Source organism: Alosa sapidissima, chromosome 11, assembly GCF_018492685.1.
Source record: "Alosa sapidissima isolate fAloSap1 chromosome 11, fAloSap1.pri, whole genome shotgun sequence".
NCBI lineage: Eukaryota > Metazoa > Chordata > Actinopteri > Clupeiformes > Clupeidae > Alosa > Alosa sapidissima.
Window position 1 is genome coordinate 18,930,653 of NC_055967.1, and position 14,226 is coordinate 18,944,878.

General features: G+C 46.9%; 1 long non-coding RNA gene across 1 annotated transcript; it reads left to right on the forward strand.

Annotated features, from left to right (window-relative positions):
• The first annotated feature begins 278 nt into the window (after positions 1–278).
• On the forward strand, positions 279–14,207 carry LOC121724608. Its single transcript, XR_006035243.1, has 3 exons — positions 279–690; positions 11,982–12,378; positions 12,901–14,207. It is a non-coding gene; the product is annotated as an uncharacterized LOC121724608 (long non-coding RNA).
• Positions 14,208–14,226: the final 19 nt, after the last annotated feature.

Genomic DNA, 14,226 nt, shown 5'->3' on the forward strand with positions numbered 1-14,226 from the left:
ATTTAATCTCTTCTTGGCAATTTTTGGAATGTTGACAGGCGCATCTTCTCTTCACATTAGGCTATAATAGGCGAAAATGTGGTCCATTATTTTCAGAAACAAGATAGATGACTGCAACTGCGAATATGTTTATTCTTTGATCAGGTCTAGTGCATGCCCCCCCCCCCCCCCCCCCCCCCCCCGTCACGTCTACAGGGCTTGAGCAGTCTGGAGATCGGTTCTTACATGACGACTACACTTCCCAGCATCCTTCGTATGAGTCAGTGGAATGCGGGGTCGGGGGTCTCCAAGCAGTCTTGTATGAACTGGTAGAGCCCAGACTCGGTTTCTCGGAGAGTGACTCGGAGTGCGACCGGTGGTGCGAAAGGCTGTGGAGCTCTGGATTTCACGGAGCAGCAAGGCAGGGACGATGCAGAGCCCACGAGAATTCATGGCACATCTGGACTGATCCACTGTTCGACTGCAAGGACCAGAACAGCCCTTAGAATTTTAGCAACTGCTGTAGAATTTCTGAAAATCTACCACTCTTCTCGACCAGGCAGGGGATAGGATACCGTATTTATCTGAAACCGAGGTTAAAAAGTGTCCGGCGACATATTATTGACTTCGATGGTCAATGGTAAATTTACAAAAAGAGGCGCTGACGATAACGTTCCCTACACTTTGGAGAGGTGGATCAAGATTTGCGAGGTAGGCAATGGCAAATATTATCGAACCAGCACAGGCTACTTAGCTGTGTGTTGTATTTTGTCAAACGCATGGATTGTTTGAACAGAGTGTGCTTAGATCATAGCCTAGCCCAGGCTACGGTAAGTTTTTGCAATGGCCATGTCAATTGTAGCATAGGATATATTGTAAATCGCGGTGGTCAGAATTCGTTGCCCATTCACATCGTCGTCTCTAGTGGTTAGGTGGTTGCTGACCCCCCTTTCCGCTGTAATCATGGTCCCTTCTGTGAAAGCCGTCGCCTTTATCTCGTGCATCGCATTTTAGGCAGCAGGGTCTCCTCTGTGGACCCCGATCCCTACCCATCAGGCAGCGTTGCTAAGATACAGGAGGACCAGTGTATGGTGGATGTGAGGGTCTTCCGGTCAGAAGAGGCTCACTGAAGTGCTCACGAACATAGACATAATGTCTATGCTCACGACACAAACATAACGGCATTCATTTCAGATAGAGACGTCTGAACACCTATACACACATCCTTGAAGTAGGCTACTGTGTTTCGGGAGAATGGTTTAAACAATGTTGCTCACTGTGTTGTAGCCTAGGCTAGGTTTAGAATATCAACCAAGCCGAGTAAACCATAGGCCTAGTCTGTTTTTTCCCAGTCACTACTTACTCTGTGAACGTGGTAACGATCTGAAGCGCATCAAAGCTAAATACATGGTCTATCTCACTGGTCCTGCCTGCCCATTTGAAACACTGAAACAAATTACAGCAATCTATTTTATGGCTAATGTAGGCCCATCCTGGAAAATAATATTTATATCGAAAGCCATGCAAAAGGAGAAGTAGACTAGCCTACAAGTCAAACCTGTAAGTGCAGGTTGTAGGCTAGTGTAAAGGAATTCTGGTATGAAATCCAGTTATCTGATTTCATTAGTTTTGTTGATTGCAGACTGGTGAATAAATAATTCCAAGAAGCTGCTTATGTAGGCTATTGTTATTTGACATCCAGACTTTAAAAAAACAATTGTGTGACCATCAGACTTGCCAAATGGCCTTTGACTTTATGACATAGTCATATGACCTTAGTAGCCTAGCCTACAACTTAATGGTTATGGTTATATCATTAGCAGACACTTTTGTCCAAAACAACTTACAAATAAAAACAATATAGTTAAAAATGAATAGTGAGCAGTTGTAAAATGTTGGTAGAACTACATTAAGGAAAATAACAATAATAAACAATAATGTCAATGCAATATCAATGATCATAGCATTATGAAAATCAACAAATACCATAATATACAAACTATAACTCATAAGAACCACTTAATTCATTAAATGTATGCTGAACAGATATGTCAGACCCCTCTTGAAAGACCAAAAATTAGTAGCTTAAAATTGTATTGTCATTGTTCTGCATATGAAAGTAGCCTATGGATAAGACACTAACAAGTTATAACACGTTACTATTGTAAGTCAAATACATTCAGCCATTTTTAGTAAGCTAAGAAATCACTAGTTGCAAACTCATTTTAACAACCGACACAGTGATGAGTAATGACTGAACAACATCCTGTCCTTGTGTCTGTGGAAAAGCTTAGGTCTCAACTTTGTTAATAAGTCAAGGTACACACTTGATTAGAAGATTTGATCTGTGTTTGATCTGAATAGAAAGCAGAGATAAAAAGCAAGGGTAATACAATGCACTGCAAGCCAAATAAAAACCATATAACATGGTAATATGCTTAAATGCCTAAATGCATGACCATTTATTGCTGGTCTGACCTGCATAATTGTATTTGTGTGTGCCTGAGTAATGGTAACACAACGGCCTCAGGTTTCAGGGCATTTAACAGATAAATGCATGTAAGTAAAGCTGAAAGGGCAGATAGCGTTGCTTACCCTGGTGCCTCTACTCATGGCACTTTGGGGAGTATGTTTGGGGATGTCTGCCCTAGCTTAGTTAATTTATGTGAATGTGTAGTGTCAGTTTGTGTATGACACTGCACGTTACACACATAACACAATGCAAGTCAGTCAATGCCACTAGCGGACTTGACTAGATTATGTTGGGTGCACTCATCTTTTTTTTTACAGCACAGAATGTGGCAGTAGAAGCATAGAATCTTATTCACACAGGACTGGGTCTCAACAAGGTCTGTAGATGTTAAATTAAGAAATGGTATTTCTTTCCTACAAATCCATGTGATTTTCAGACATGTTACTGAAGCCTAGAGCCTCTTCATTTCTATTTACAGATCAATGTTCCAAACTGCACAAGACAGTTGAAAAAAACAAACATCTCAGGGTAATCATTTTAATATAAACCACACTAATGTGAATCAGCTATTGTGACACTTGCAAATAGTTGACCAAGGCTCATTTTTTGTTTGTTGGACAGTTTTCAAAAAAGAATGATCACATCTCATCAGAGAGAAGAGCATATTTTGAACATGAGAAATTGAGTCGTATGTAATTTCAACCATGACAGCTGGTCACAAAGAAACTGTTTCCAGTTCTCAGTAAATTCACAGTTTAGTCATCAAGTATGTTTCTGCATCCACAGGGTACACTGAGCACAGCCATTTGGTGTTCAGAAACGAGACTCGAAATGTTATTTGAATTCATAGCATCTGATTATCTGGTAGTTCATGTAGGCCAAATAGTCTATTTTGGAGTTGTTTGCTCCTTAGGGAGATTGAGAGACGTAGCCAGTTTTGCCTCATCGAACCATGCGTGTCGATTTCTAACTAGGCTAACGTGTCTCTTTTCTAACTAGGTTAACTTGCTATCAAGGGAATGCCAAGTGCCAGGGAAAGTGTAGATTTTGTTATAACTAGGTTAACTTGCTTTCCTGGCCTTAAAGAGGTTGGTGCTTAAACACCGATGGAAAGCTGTTAAATTATTCTCTTCGATTAAACAAATGAAATTGCTAAGCCCACAGCTGTTTGTGGAGGGCATACATATGTCAATGCTGGCTTTACATGACTGACATATTCAGATTGTTTCATGTAGTTACCACCACATTTGCTATTTTCGGCCACTTGGATAATCAAGGCTTCAGTGAAATTGAGATTAATCTATGGATTTAGGTCTGTCATTGGTTCATGTCAGCAAGTGTTTGACACATTTTGCAACCTGTTCCATCCATAACCTGGCTCCTAATCTTTGACAGATGGGAGAGTCTCTCCTGCCAGACACAGTCATTGCATCAGCTAACAGAAATTTGATGGCTTTCTACAATCAGCTTTTTGATCTCATAGGAACATCCCAGTCGAGGGACTTGGATATTACATGGGACAGGTGGTGATCTCATGCTGTCTATTGTTAGACTCTATTGTTTGATTTTTCCACTTTATTAGTCACTTTATAAACATTCCACAAAGTGTCAAGATGGTTTAAGCTACATTTGATAAACAATGAATAAGAATGTTATTATCATTATAGGTTTAGTCAGTCTTTTTCTTCCGGATTTTTTTTCTTCTTCAGTAATTTTGTGTCAACGATTCCCGGAACACTGAAAGACTGCACGAAAAAAGTTTTGATCCGTCGCCCCCCTGCCAGACTGGACCCCCCAAAAGGAGGGCAGGGTGGACACAGTTTTTTGTGAATATCTCGAGAACTAAAGGGCCTAGGAGGAGGACCACATTTTTTTGTACGTTGGGCTCAAGGAGCCATTTCAACCCATCCCATAACCACTCATTTACGGTATAGCGCCACATGGTTAAAAATGAAAAAGCAAAACTGAGGCTCTGTAATCGCAGGTATCTTTGGCTGACATGTTCAGAACTGCATTAAATTGAATGCATGCGTGGAGTTTCGTGGAATTCCGTTCATGGGGGGCCATACAATAAATGAATCTATGTGTACATTAAGTGACTGCGCAAATCGGCCTGTGGATGATTGTGTTAAGCGAAGGGTTGTCGGATGAAGTTGAAATGTACACAAACACACACACGCAGACACACCAACACACCCACATGCACACACACACACACACACATAAAGACACACACACATGCCACACACAGGCACACACACATACACACACACAGGCATGCACACACACACACAAACACCCACAAGCATGTGCAGGACTGGGTGGTCACATTTTGTACCGCTCTGCGGTACATCTAGTTGCAATACAAATACAATACCACACTAGTTTGTGTGGCATAACTACAGTATATAAAACTTATATACTATAACAAAATGATCCATCAGTGTTGTTGAGCACAGCGTGTTACGTGGAGGGCAAGGGTTAACAGGGCCATCCCACTGAGCTTGCTGTGACGGCGGTCCAGTGGCCTGTTGCCCCTGGTTTCCTCTGGATCGATGGGCCCTGCAGCAGGCCTTGGCTCTCAGTCAAGGAAGCCTGTGTGTGAGCCCAGAGCGCAGGGAGCAGCAGAGGGAGAGAGAGAGAAGGGAGGACAGAGAGATAGTGGGAGAGAGAGAAAGGGAGGGAGAGTGAGGATGAGAGAGAAACAGAAAGTAAGGGCAAAATATTTTAGAGAGGGAACGGTAGAACGGAGAAAACAACTTGAGAAAGAAAAAAGTTTCTGGAGAGAAGGGTGGGGAGAAAGATAGCAAGAAAGATAGCAGGATAAATTGAGAGAGAGAGAGTGTGACCAGAACAAAAAAATGGAATCGGAGAGAGAGAACAGCCCCAGGGGAGACTGGGAAAGAGGTGCTATTTTGTCTAAATGATAAATTAAGCAGACATGGCATTTCAAAAAGATTGAATTTAGTGGGTCGGGATGGTCCGAAATGCTCAAATTGAAAATGATAGAAAATCGACCAGCCTATTAGTCCGACTGAAAAGCAAAACCATGGAAAGTGCTCTTCAGAACTCCGTAAAAACAGCTTTAGGGTCCATTAGGGCATTGTGGCTTTGTAGCTTTAAATATCCTGCATGGAAGATCAGAGAGACTTTGGGGTAATATGTGTTGGGCTCTAATTGTTTATGGTGAGTCTAGTTGCCAGTCTGCTGTAGTATTATCAGATGTGGGATCATTTTTATATGTCTGTCATTGAATGTTTAGTATACCTTACATACATGTAGTGAAATCTAATTACCATCCTCTTACTCTGAGCCTTGTGCCATCTGAAACCCCTATGTTGGAATGTTTTGACTTAGGAAAGCTAAGATAACCCCTGTGTCACCGAACTGTGGGTAACCCTAAGATTGAGGGGTGGTAAACATTTCTTATCTCCAGATGGTTAGGTGATCACCGGAGGGTGACAACTTGTGATTTTCCGTGGGTGTGGGGTAACGTTAAGGGTATAAGAGTTGGCTTCACCCACAGATGTGTGGGCTTGTTACCAAGTGTATATTAAACACTTGAAGTCGCTCACTTGAAGTCATCTCAATATGAATGTAGATGAATATAGAGCAGGATATGAGTTTTTGTTCTTCTTCCATCATTCCTGTTAAATTGGGTTTGCAGTTAGTTGTGCACTGCAGTTGACACTGCAGTATCAGCAGGTTTGTCTGTAAGGGGAACCCCAAAGTGTGTGAGAGAGAGAGAGAGAGAGAGTGAGAGGGTGAAAGAGAGAGTGGATGTGATGAAGACCAGTAGAGAGAGATGGGTCATGTCCGAGGGGTTCCTCCTAGTATTCCAGGCCCGCAGCTCTCAGTGGCTCTCGCTGATTCACTGTCCTCACCACCCTGGGCTCCCAGCTTCGAAGCGTTTACTCAGAACACAGAACACCAGTGAGACCCCCTCACTGGAGAGACAGAGGGGGTGAGAGAGAGAGAAAGAGATAGCCTGGTATTGTTTTCCCTGTCATTACTGAGAGAGATGAAAACCTCTCTGTTGTTCTCGGCACTTGGTCTCTGTGCTGCACTCTAAACACCAGCTAAACATAGATATTCCTCTGTCTACTGGCAGAGGAATGCACACGCGCATGCACGCTTGCACACACGCGCGCACACACACACACACACACACACACACACACACACACACACACACACACACACGCACACACACACACACAGAGCCACGCTGTCTGTCCGTGTCTCACAGCTCAGACCGACAGCCATGTCCGCATTGGCACTGCGGGGCTGGCGGCCAACCTGGCCTCCCCCCTTCCCCTGCAGCCCTCTGTGGAGCGCCACAGCAGAGGGCAACTGAGTGGTGCCCGGAGAGGACATGATTCAGCACGACACAGCAGAAAAAAAACACACACACACATGCCAGGGCCGCTCCGCTCTCTGAGTGCACCAACCCCCGCACATCAGTCCTCATACGCTCTCCTCAACAATGTGAAGTCTGTCTGAGACATAATTAGTGTGAAATGCAGAGGAGCACATGGTTTGTAAGTAAAAGAGTTGCTTTTTAACAGCGTAATTTGCCCATTAGCCAGAGTGTGGAGCAAAATGAGCGGACACCGTTTAAAACGAGGACAGCTTCTGGCTGAGATGAAGCAATCTGGATGAGGATGTGGGCTGTGGACCCCTGCAGCAATAAGAGGAACCTGAGATGTGTAATTGTTGCTCTCCCCATCCTGAGCGGAGACAGAGAGTTCACACAGTTCAACACGCACACACACACACACACACTAAAACATGACTTCTCATTTCATCTCTCTCTTGTGATTGCCGAGGGTTGAAACTAAGGATGGCAGATTTCTTATGCTCGTCAGGCGGTCTGAACATCCATATTTACTACTAGTTACTAGTGATTGAAGTACGTGTTATACATTTTTTTGTAGTGTACAATCCTGGAAGATTGCGCCTCTGCGAAGCGTTCTCAAGGGAATTACTTGTGATCTGTTGCCCACGCATATCCTTTAAAAGGCATCAATGCGTGCAGATTTAGAGGGTTTTAATCCATTAAACATGAAATTAGATTAGGCCTTTGGTCTAAGCCATTGAAAATGACTATTTTATGATGAGATTAATCCCCAGAGGCTAGAAAACACTGTTTCCCAGTATCTGCAGCGTTAACTCACTAACGTCACTTTGTCATCAGAGCGACATGGACAGCACTGCCACTGTTCCGTTTGTGTGATGGCGGACTAACTCTGCGGCGTTAACGCTTGAATCCACCGGTGGGGCCGACACTACTGTAACCATCCACCACTAGAAAGGACTGTGTCAATTTGATTAGAGCGACGTGGACAGCACCACCAGGCTTCCGGTTGTGCAGTGGCAGACGAACTGTGTGGTGTCTGGATAGGAGTGTTGGCGGCCGGCCACTAGCCTGTCAGGACATTCTGTTTGACGGCTGTAAATGCAGTGCCGTTAGTGTGTCCAGTGCAGTGTTGTTCAGCATTGGCACAGGATGCCCTCTCTTCAAGGTGACTGCAGGTGTCACTCTATGTGTGTGTGTGTGTGTGTGTGTGTGTGTAGGTGACACAGTGTGTGACTTTGTGTCTGTGTGAGATAAAGAGAGATTGAAAGAAGAGACAGAGAGAGATGTGTGTGTGTGTGTCAGAGAGAGACCGAGTGTGTGTGTGTAGATAGATAGATAAATAGATAGATAGATACTTTATTGATCCCCAAGGGGAATGTGTTATACAGACATCACACACAACATGCACTTACAGCAGAAATGGTAAACATAAGTATAAGTATAAACATATAACTAAAGAGTGTTCAAGAGAAACAGAGATTGTGTGTGTGTGTGTGTGTATGAAAGTGAGAGGTATAGAGAGAGCGTATGTGTGTCTGGAGGTTGTCTGAGAACGATGAAAAGTGGTGGTGGGAGGTCAAAGTCAGACAGATGTCTCAACAGCTGCAGGGGCACTGCCACCACTGGCACTGCCACAGAAGCCAGCCTCACGCACTCTTGTTTCTGTGGAACCACAGCTGTTTGTGTGCTTCTGTTTGTGCGCCCGTTGTTAAGTTTGTTGATGGAGGCCAAATCAATCTCATCTACCAGTGTTTGCGCCCACACAAATCCCCACCCCCCACCCCCCGTCTTTTTTATTTGAAGTGCTCCTGCATTATGTCTCAAGCCAAATCAATTTTGTTAGCTGGAGACTGCCTGCCTGTTGGTACGTGTGTGTGTGTGTGTGCGTGTGCGTCCGCGTGTGTGAGTGTGTGTGTTTGTGCGTGTGTGCGCGTGTGTGAGTGTGAGTGTGTGTGTGTGTGTTAATGTCTTTGTAAGCCCTTTGATACCAGCCTGGGTGTCTGTCCATGCCTGAATGGAGCAGGGGCATGAAATAAATGATTCAGTGGATGAGGGCCCCAGAAAAATCACCTCCCAGTGGGCAAATAAAGAGAGAGACGGCACAGTGGCCATGAATCACAGTGCGCTGGTGCTTTGGCTGGGGGAAAGGCACTGTGTGTGTGTGTGTGTGTGTGTGTGTGTGTATGTGTGTGTGTGTTTGAGCAGTCAGAAGAGAGATGAGCCGAACCGTCAGTGTGAGTGTCTGTGTCCGTGTGTGTGTGTGTATGTGAATGTTGTGCATGATGCATGGCGTGTGTGGTGTGTGTGTGTAGGTGTGTTAGTGTTGTGTGTGTTTGATGGGGGAGTGTGCATGGTGTGTGTGTGTGTGTGTGAGTGAGTGTGGTTGGCTGGGTATGCATGATGCATGGCGTGTGTGTGGTGTAGGTGTGTTAGTGTTGTGTGTGTTTGATGGGGGAGTGTACATGGTGGGTGGGTGTGTGTGTGTGTGTGTGTGTGTGTTTGTGTCAGTGTGTGATGGGGGAGTGTGCATGTGTGTGTGTGTGTGTTAAAACGTTGGTGGTCGGTGTGTTTGTCACCTGTCTGAGTGATGCTGAGTGGAAAAATCACACCTAGGCTTGGCAGACGCTCTCTGACGCTGCCTGCGGTGAGATTCCAGCGCAGTGTTTTTCAGTGTGAGGTCCAACACTGTGACTGCTGATAACAGAGAAAAAAACATCCATCACGTCTGGCGTGCTCCCCATGCATCCAACCCACATCCTTATGTCCCCCAACACATCTATCTCTGTTTCATTCGTATTCTCATCTGCACTCTTTCTTCCTTATCATCTAATTCTCCCCTTCTTCTCTTTCCCCCTCTCTTATCCCCCCTTCTCTCTCTCTCTCACTCTCTTTCCCTCCTTCTCTATCTCCATCTCTCTCTCTTTCTCTCTCCCTCTCTCTAAGCTCACTGCTCAAGGACATAGTGAGGCAGGAGCTTTAAGGAACTAATGCAGTGCTTGCTGGAGAAAATGTAATCTAGAATTCATTTTTCTAATTGGGAACAAAGGAGGGCATTATGGGAGCTTTAGCTGGTCGCCCACGCATGCGATCAGAGCCCGAGCGCCTCCCACCAATCAGAGCGACGAGGCGCTGCAAAGCACAGCGCTACGCTGCACACCGCTGCCACCTAGAGCCAAGCCTCCCTCCCGCCTGCCCATCATCTAATGGTGCGCTGGAGTGCCACACCACAGCCTGCACAGGCCACCTGTTTGGCTCCGAGGAACCCACCAGCGGCATTCGCTGCTTTGTCTCAGTGCCATGGAGTTCCTCTGGACTGCCAGAGTTTAATCCTGGCTACTGTGAACGGTTCTGTGTGTTTTTTTTAATGCCATGGGTTGTTTTCCTTCGACAATAACACGACTTGCCAATGTTAGGGCTGCTTCTCACAGAAGTGCTCCCTATCCATGCCTGTGGTGTGTCCTTGAGTGTTTTTTTATTTGACCACTGGTCTGGTGGAATGTACTGTATGGTGCAGAGACATCTTTCACGTAGCCATGGTAACTTATGATCATTTCTCTACTGAGATGAAAGATTTCATTATGTAATGTACTGCGTGTTATGAAAGAGGGTGCCAGTATGGCTAGTTATTTCAACAATCCTGGGCAGGAATTTGCTGATAAAATGTTTGTTTATGTGTGTACACATTCTGTACTTGTGTGTATGTCTGTCAGCAGTTGTTTCTGCTGGTAGCATTTTATCAGCTCTCACAACTACCCTGTAGTCACATTTGGAAATGAGGCGTAGCACTTTTTGACTGGTCTGTCCCACTTATCTTGAATGTCAATGGCCGTCACTCATTTTATAGTGACAGACAGTATTGAGAAGAGCAGGTATGTAAAGGTGGTGTCTTTGTGTTTCTTAGAGAAAGTATCTGTCACAAGAGAGGGCCTAAGGATAGAAGCGCATCCTACACAGAGGTACTCTGGATGCATCCGAGAAAGAGACACTAGGAAAGAAACGTGGGAAGAGGATCAAAAAGAAAGGAGAAATGATGTGCCTTCCGTGACTAAATGTGGAAATGTAAGATCTGTGAGTGTTTGTCCAGACTTGGTATTCAGATTCACACTGACAAGTTGATTGACCACCATGCAGATTTTTTTGTAGTATTTTACATTTTATTTGGTATAGACTGAATACCAAAGTGTTTGTTTTACAGTATTTGGTGAGATGACAATGCCCAGCTTAGCCCAGTTCAGCACGACACTCTGTGTGTGTGTGTGTGTGTGTGTGTGTGTGTTCTTGCGTTGTGTTTGTGTGTGTTTGCTTACATTGTGTGTGTGTATGTGTGTGTGTGTGTGTGTGTGTGTGTGTGTGTGTGTGTGTGTGTGGTGCAGCAAACCATTACCCAGGGGGATAAAGAGCATCCTGTCTGAAAGCTTGAGGTGTGTAATGAGGTCACCCTGCTGGCCGCCCAGTCAGGGCCAGATTGCGGCTCCTGTCATCATTTGCCTGTTACTGCCCTGCGCTGGTGTAGCTTAACCTAGCCTCCCTTAGCCTGCCCCAGCCTAGCGGCTGCAGGGGGCCCCTTGGTTGGCAGGGAGCCAGGAGGGCCATACGGAGCACGGCCTGCTGGGCACGTGGCAACACCTCTGCAGGTGTTAAATGGGCATCGGCCCGACAGCCAGAGAGATGGGGAGCTTTAACCAACTGAAAAGACACAGAGAAGGAGGCAGAGGAGGTTGTGAAAGAGAGAGAGAGAGAGAGAGAGAGAGAGAGAGGGGGAGGGAGAGAGAGTAGGGAAGAGAGAGGGTGATAGAAGAGTGAGGGAGCGTTAGGAAGAAAGGGAGAGAGAGGAAAGGGAGGGGGTGAAAGAAAAGAGAGATGGAGAGAGAGAGCAGGTGATTTATTCATGTGGAGGTTCCCTCCATCACCTGGTCTGCATGTTACATCAAGCAGAGGTAATGATCCTGGGGGCTAATGTAAATTCAGCCATTGTCTAGCGGCCAAAAGGGAAACCACCATCAAAGAGCTGCCTGGCACGACCGTTTGATTTGGAATTTCAAGCCCTGAATCTAAACCCGTCTCATCCTTATCTCCTCCCTCCCCCCCCTCTCCCTTTGTTGTCTTATCCCTTCGTTTCCGTGCATTGGCCTAGCCTTTCATCTGAGCTTTGCTATTGTGTCTTCACAGGTGCATGAGGAGGACCAGTGCCTTTCTGGACACCACTGGAGAATGATGCTTCTGCAACACGCAGCAGGAGAGATATCTAGAGCCACGCATTTCACCGGGATATCTTCCCCCTCCGTCTAACCCAAACACACACACACACACACACACACACACACACACACACACAGACACACACACACACACAGACACTGCTAGTGGTCACCCATGCAAGTCAGGACAGATTGATGGGCGCGTCGTCTGGATGGCAGGTACCATGAGAGGATTTTGATCGGGCAGGGTACCAGCTGGCCGTCCCGGGGGGACCAATCCAGTGGAGTGAGAGCCTGTGTTGGCCACTGGGCAGCGGGCCGACAGCGGGCAGCGGCCTGGCAGAGAAAGACCACGAGTAGGCACACTGGTGGGCACATAGATTAGGGATTAGGAGATTAGAGATGTCAACGGGTCACATCTGAACACCCCTACACCCCCCCCCCCCACACACACACACACATACACACACATACAGACACCCATCAGGATCTGCACACACACACACACACACCTGTCAGAATCTGTGCACACACGCATGCACACAGACACAAACACACACACTCCTGTCACAATCTGTGCACACACACATATGCACACACACACACAGACACAGACACAGACACACACACACACAGACCCAGGCATCCAGCTCATTTGTTACCCAGTTGTTGCCTATTTTTCTCAGTGTCATCCCTCCTTAAACTTGTCAAATCTTCTTTTCCAAGACCCTCCGCTTTAATCCCTCTCCCTCACTAGTCTTTAAATTTTTGATTGTTTGGATTTGTGGATTTTTTTTGGACTGCTTATCTGCCATCTTTCATCATCTTTGTTTCATAAGGTTATTTTGTCTGTATATTTGTTTATTTTTAATTTCGCATGGCTTCAAAAGGGCGCGAGCAGAGGGCACGCGTCTGTCTCCCCATTGGCTGATCCCTGCTGCCCATCTGGCCCGGGATGTCTGCAGAGCCACGCCCCCTAAGACACAAGCTGACCCGGGGGGCAGGGCATCTGGAGGGCACTTTAATGCCCCCTGCAGCAGCAGCACGGAGTGCAGCATAGCGCGCCAGGTCGTTGCCCACTGAGCGGACGAGCGCTTGGCATCCGGTCAGGTGCATCTGATTGAGCAGAGAGCAGAGGAGAGGAGACAACCAGTGGTGACAGCAAAGACGATGCCAGCAAGCCTCCGTAGCCAATGTCCACAACAGAACTGAAAACAAGGGCCCAACAATCTGCGGAGAGTGAGTGTGTGTGAGAGAGAGAGAGTATCTACAGAAGTAAAGAAAGAGAGTGAAGGAAAAAAGAAAGAGAGAGTGTGGGTGTGTGTGTGTGTGGGGATTGTTGAAAAGCATTTCTTTCGAGTTGCAGGGAGCTGCCTCTCTGCGATGTGTCTCTGGTCCAAGCCCACGTGGAAACTCCTCCCTCGGCCCGGTCTAATTACGAGCGTGTGAAGTGTTCCAGCGCTGCTGGACTGGGCCGCGCTGGACGTGAACCTCAGCCAGGCAGACGTGGACAATCAGGACCTGCTGAGTGCCTCTCAGCCACAAGAGAAGAGAACCAGGCGAGGAACAAAAGAGGTGGTGGTGGTTGGTGTCCGGGTGGAGGAGGGGGGGGGGTGGAGAGAAACAATGCGCCGTGGTGAGAGAGGAAGTGAGAGGGACTGTTGTTGAGACAGCGCAGGACAACACAGAGCCGCTGGCTGGGCACAGAGAGGGACGGAGAGACCGAGAGCTGGACGTCCAGTGCTGAGGCTCCTGGCTCGGCGAGCGCTGCGCTGCGTTGGTGTGAGACTCACCAGCTCTGGACTTGGCAGGCGACGGAGCTCTCTGTGGCTTGGCAGCAGGAGGAGGAGAAACCAGATTTTCACGTTTCACATTTCCGAGCCGTTTTGCGACGGTGGCCTGGTGTGACTCGCTGAGGACGTAGAGGGAGACTGGTGGTGGACCTGCGGCAGTCTTCTTCCTCTTGTCTCTGGCTAGGGACACTCCTCATTTCTCCGTGGACGGGTGTGTGTGTTGTTTCTGGCCTCGGACACTCCATTCTCCTGTCTCTGTGGACCGGTGTGTGTGTGTGTGTGTGTGTGTGTGTGTGTGTGTGTGTGTGTGTGTGTGTGTGTGTGTGTGTGTGTGTGTGTGTGTGTGTGTGTGAGTCCGCCTGCAGGCTGAGTGTGCCCGGGGACAGGGTGGGGACAGTGGCAGGGGCCGGCGCATGGCAGTGG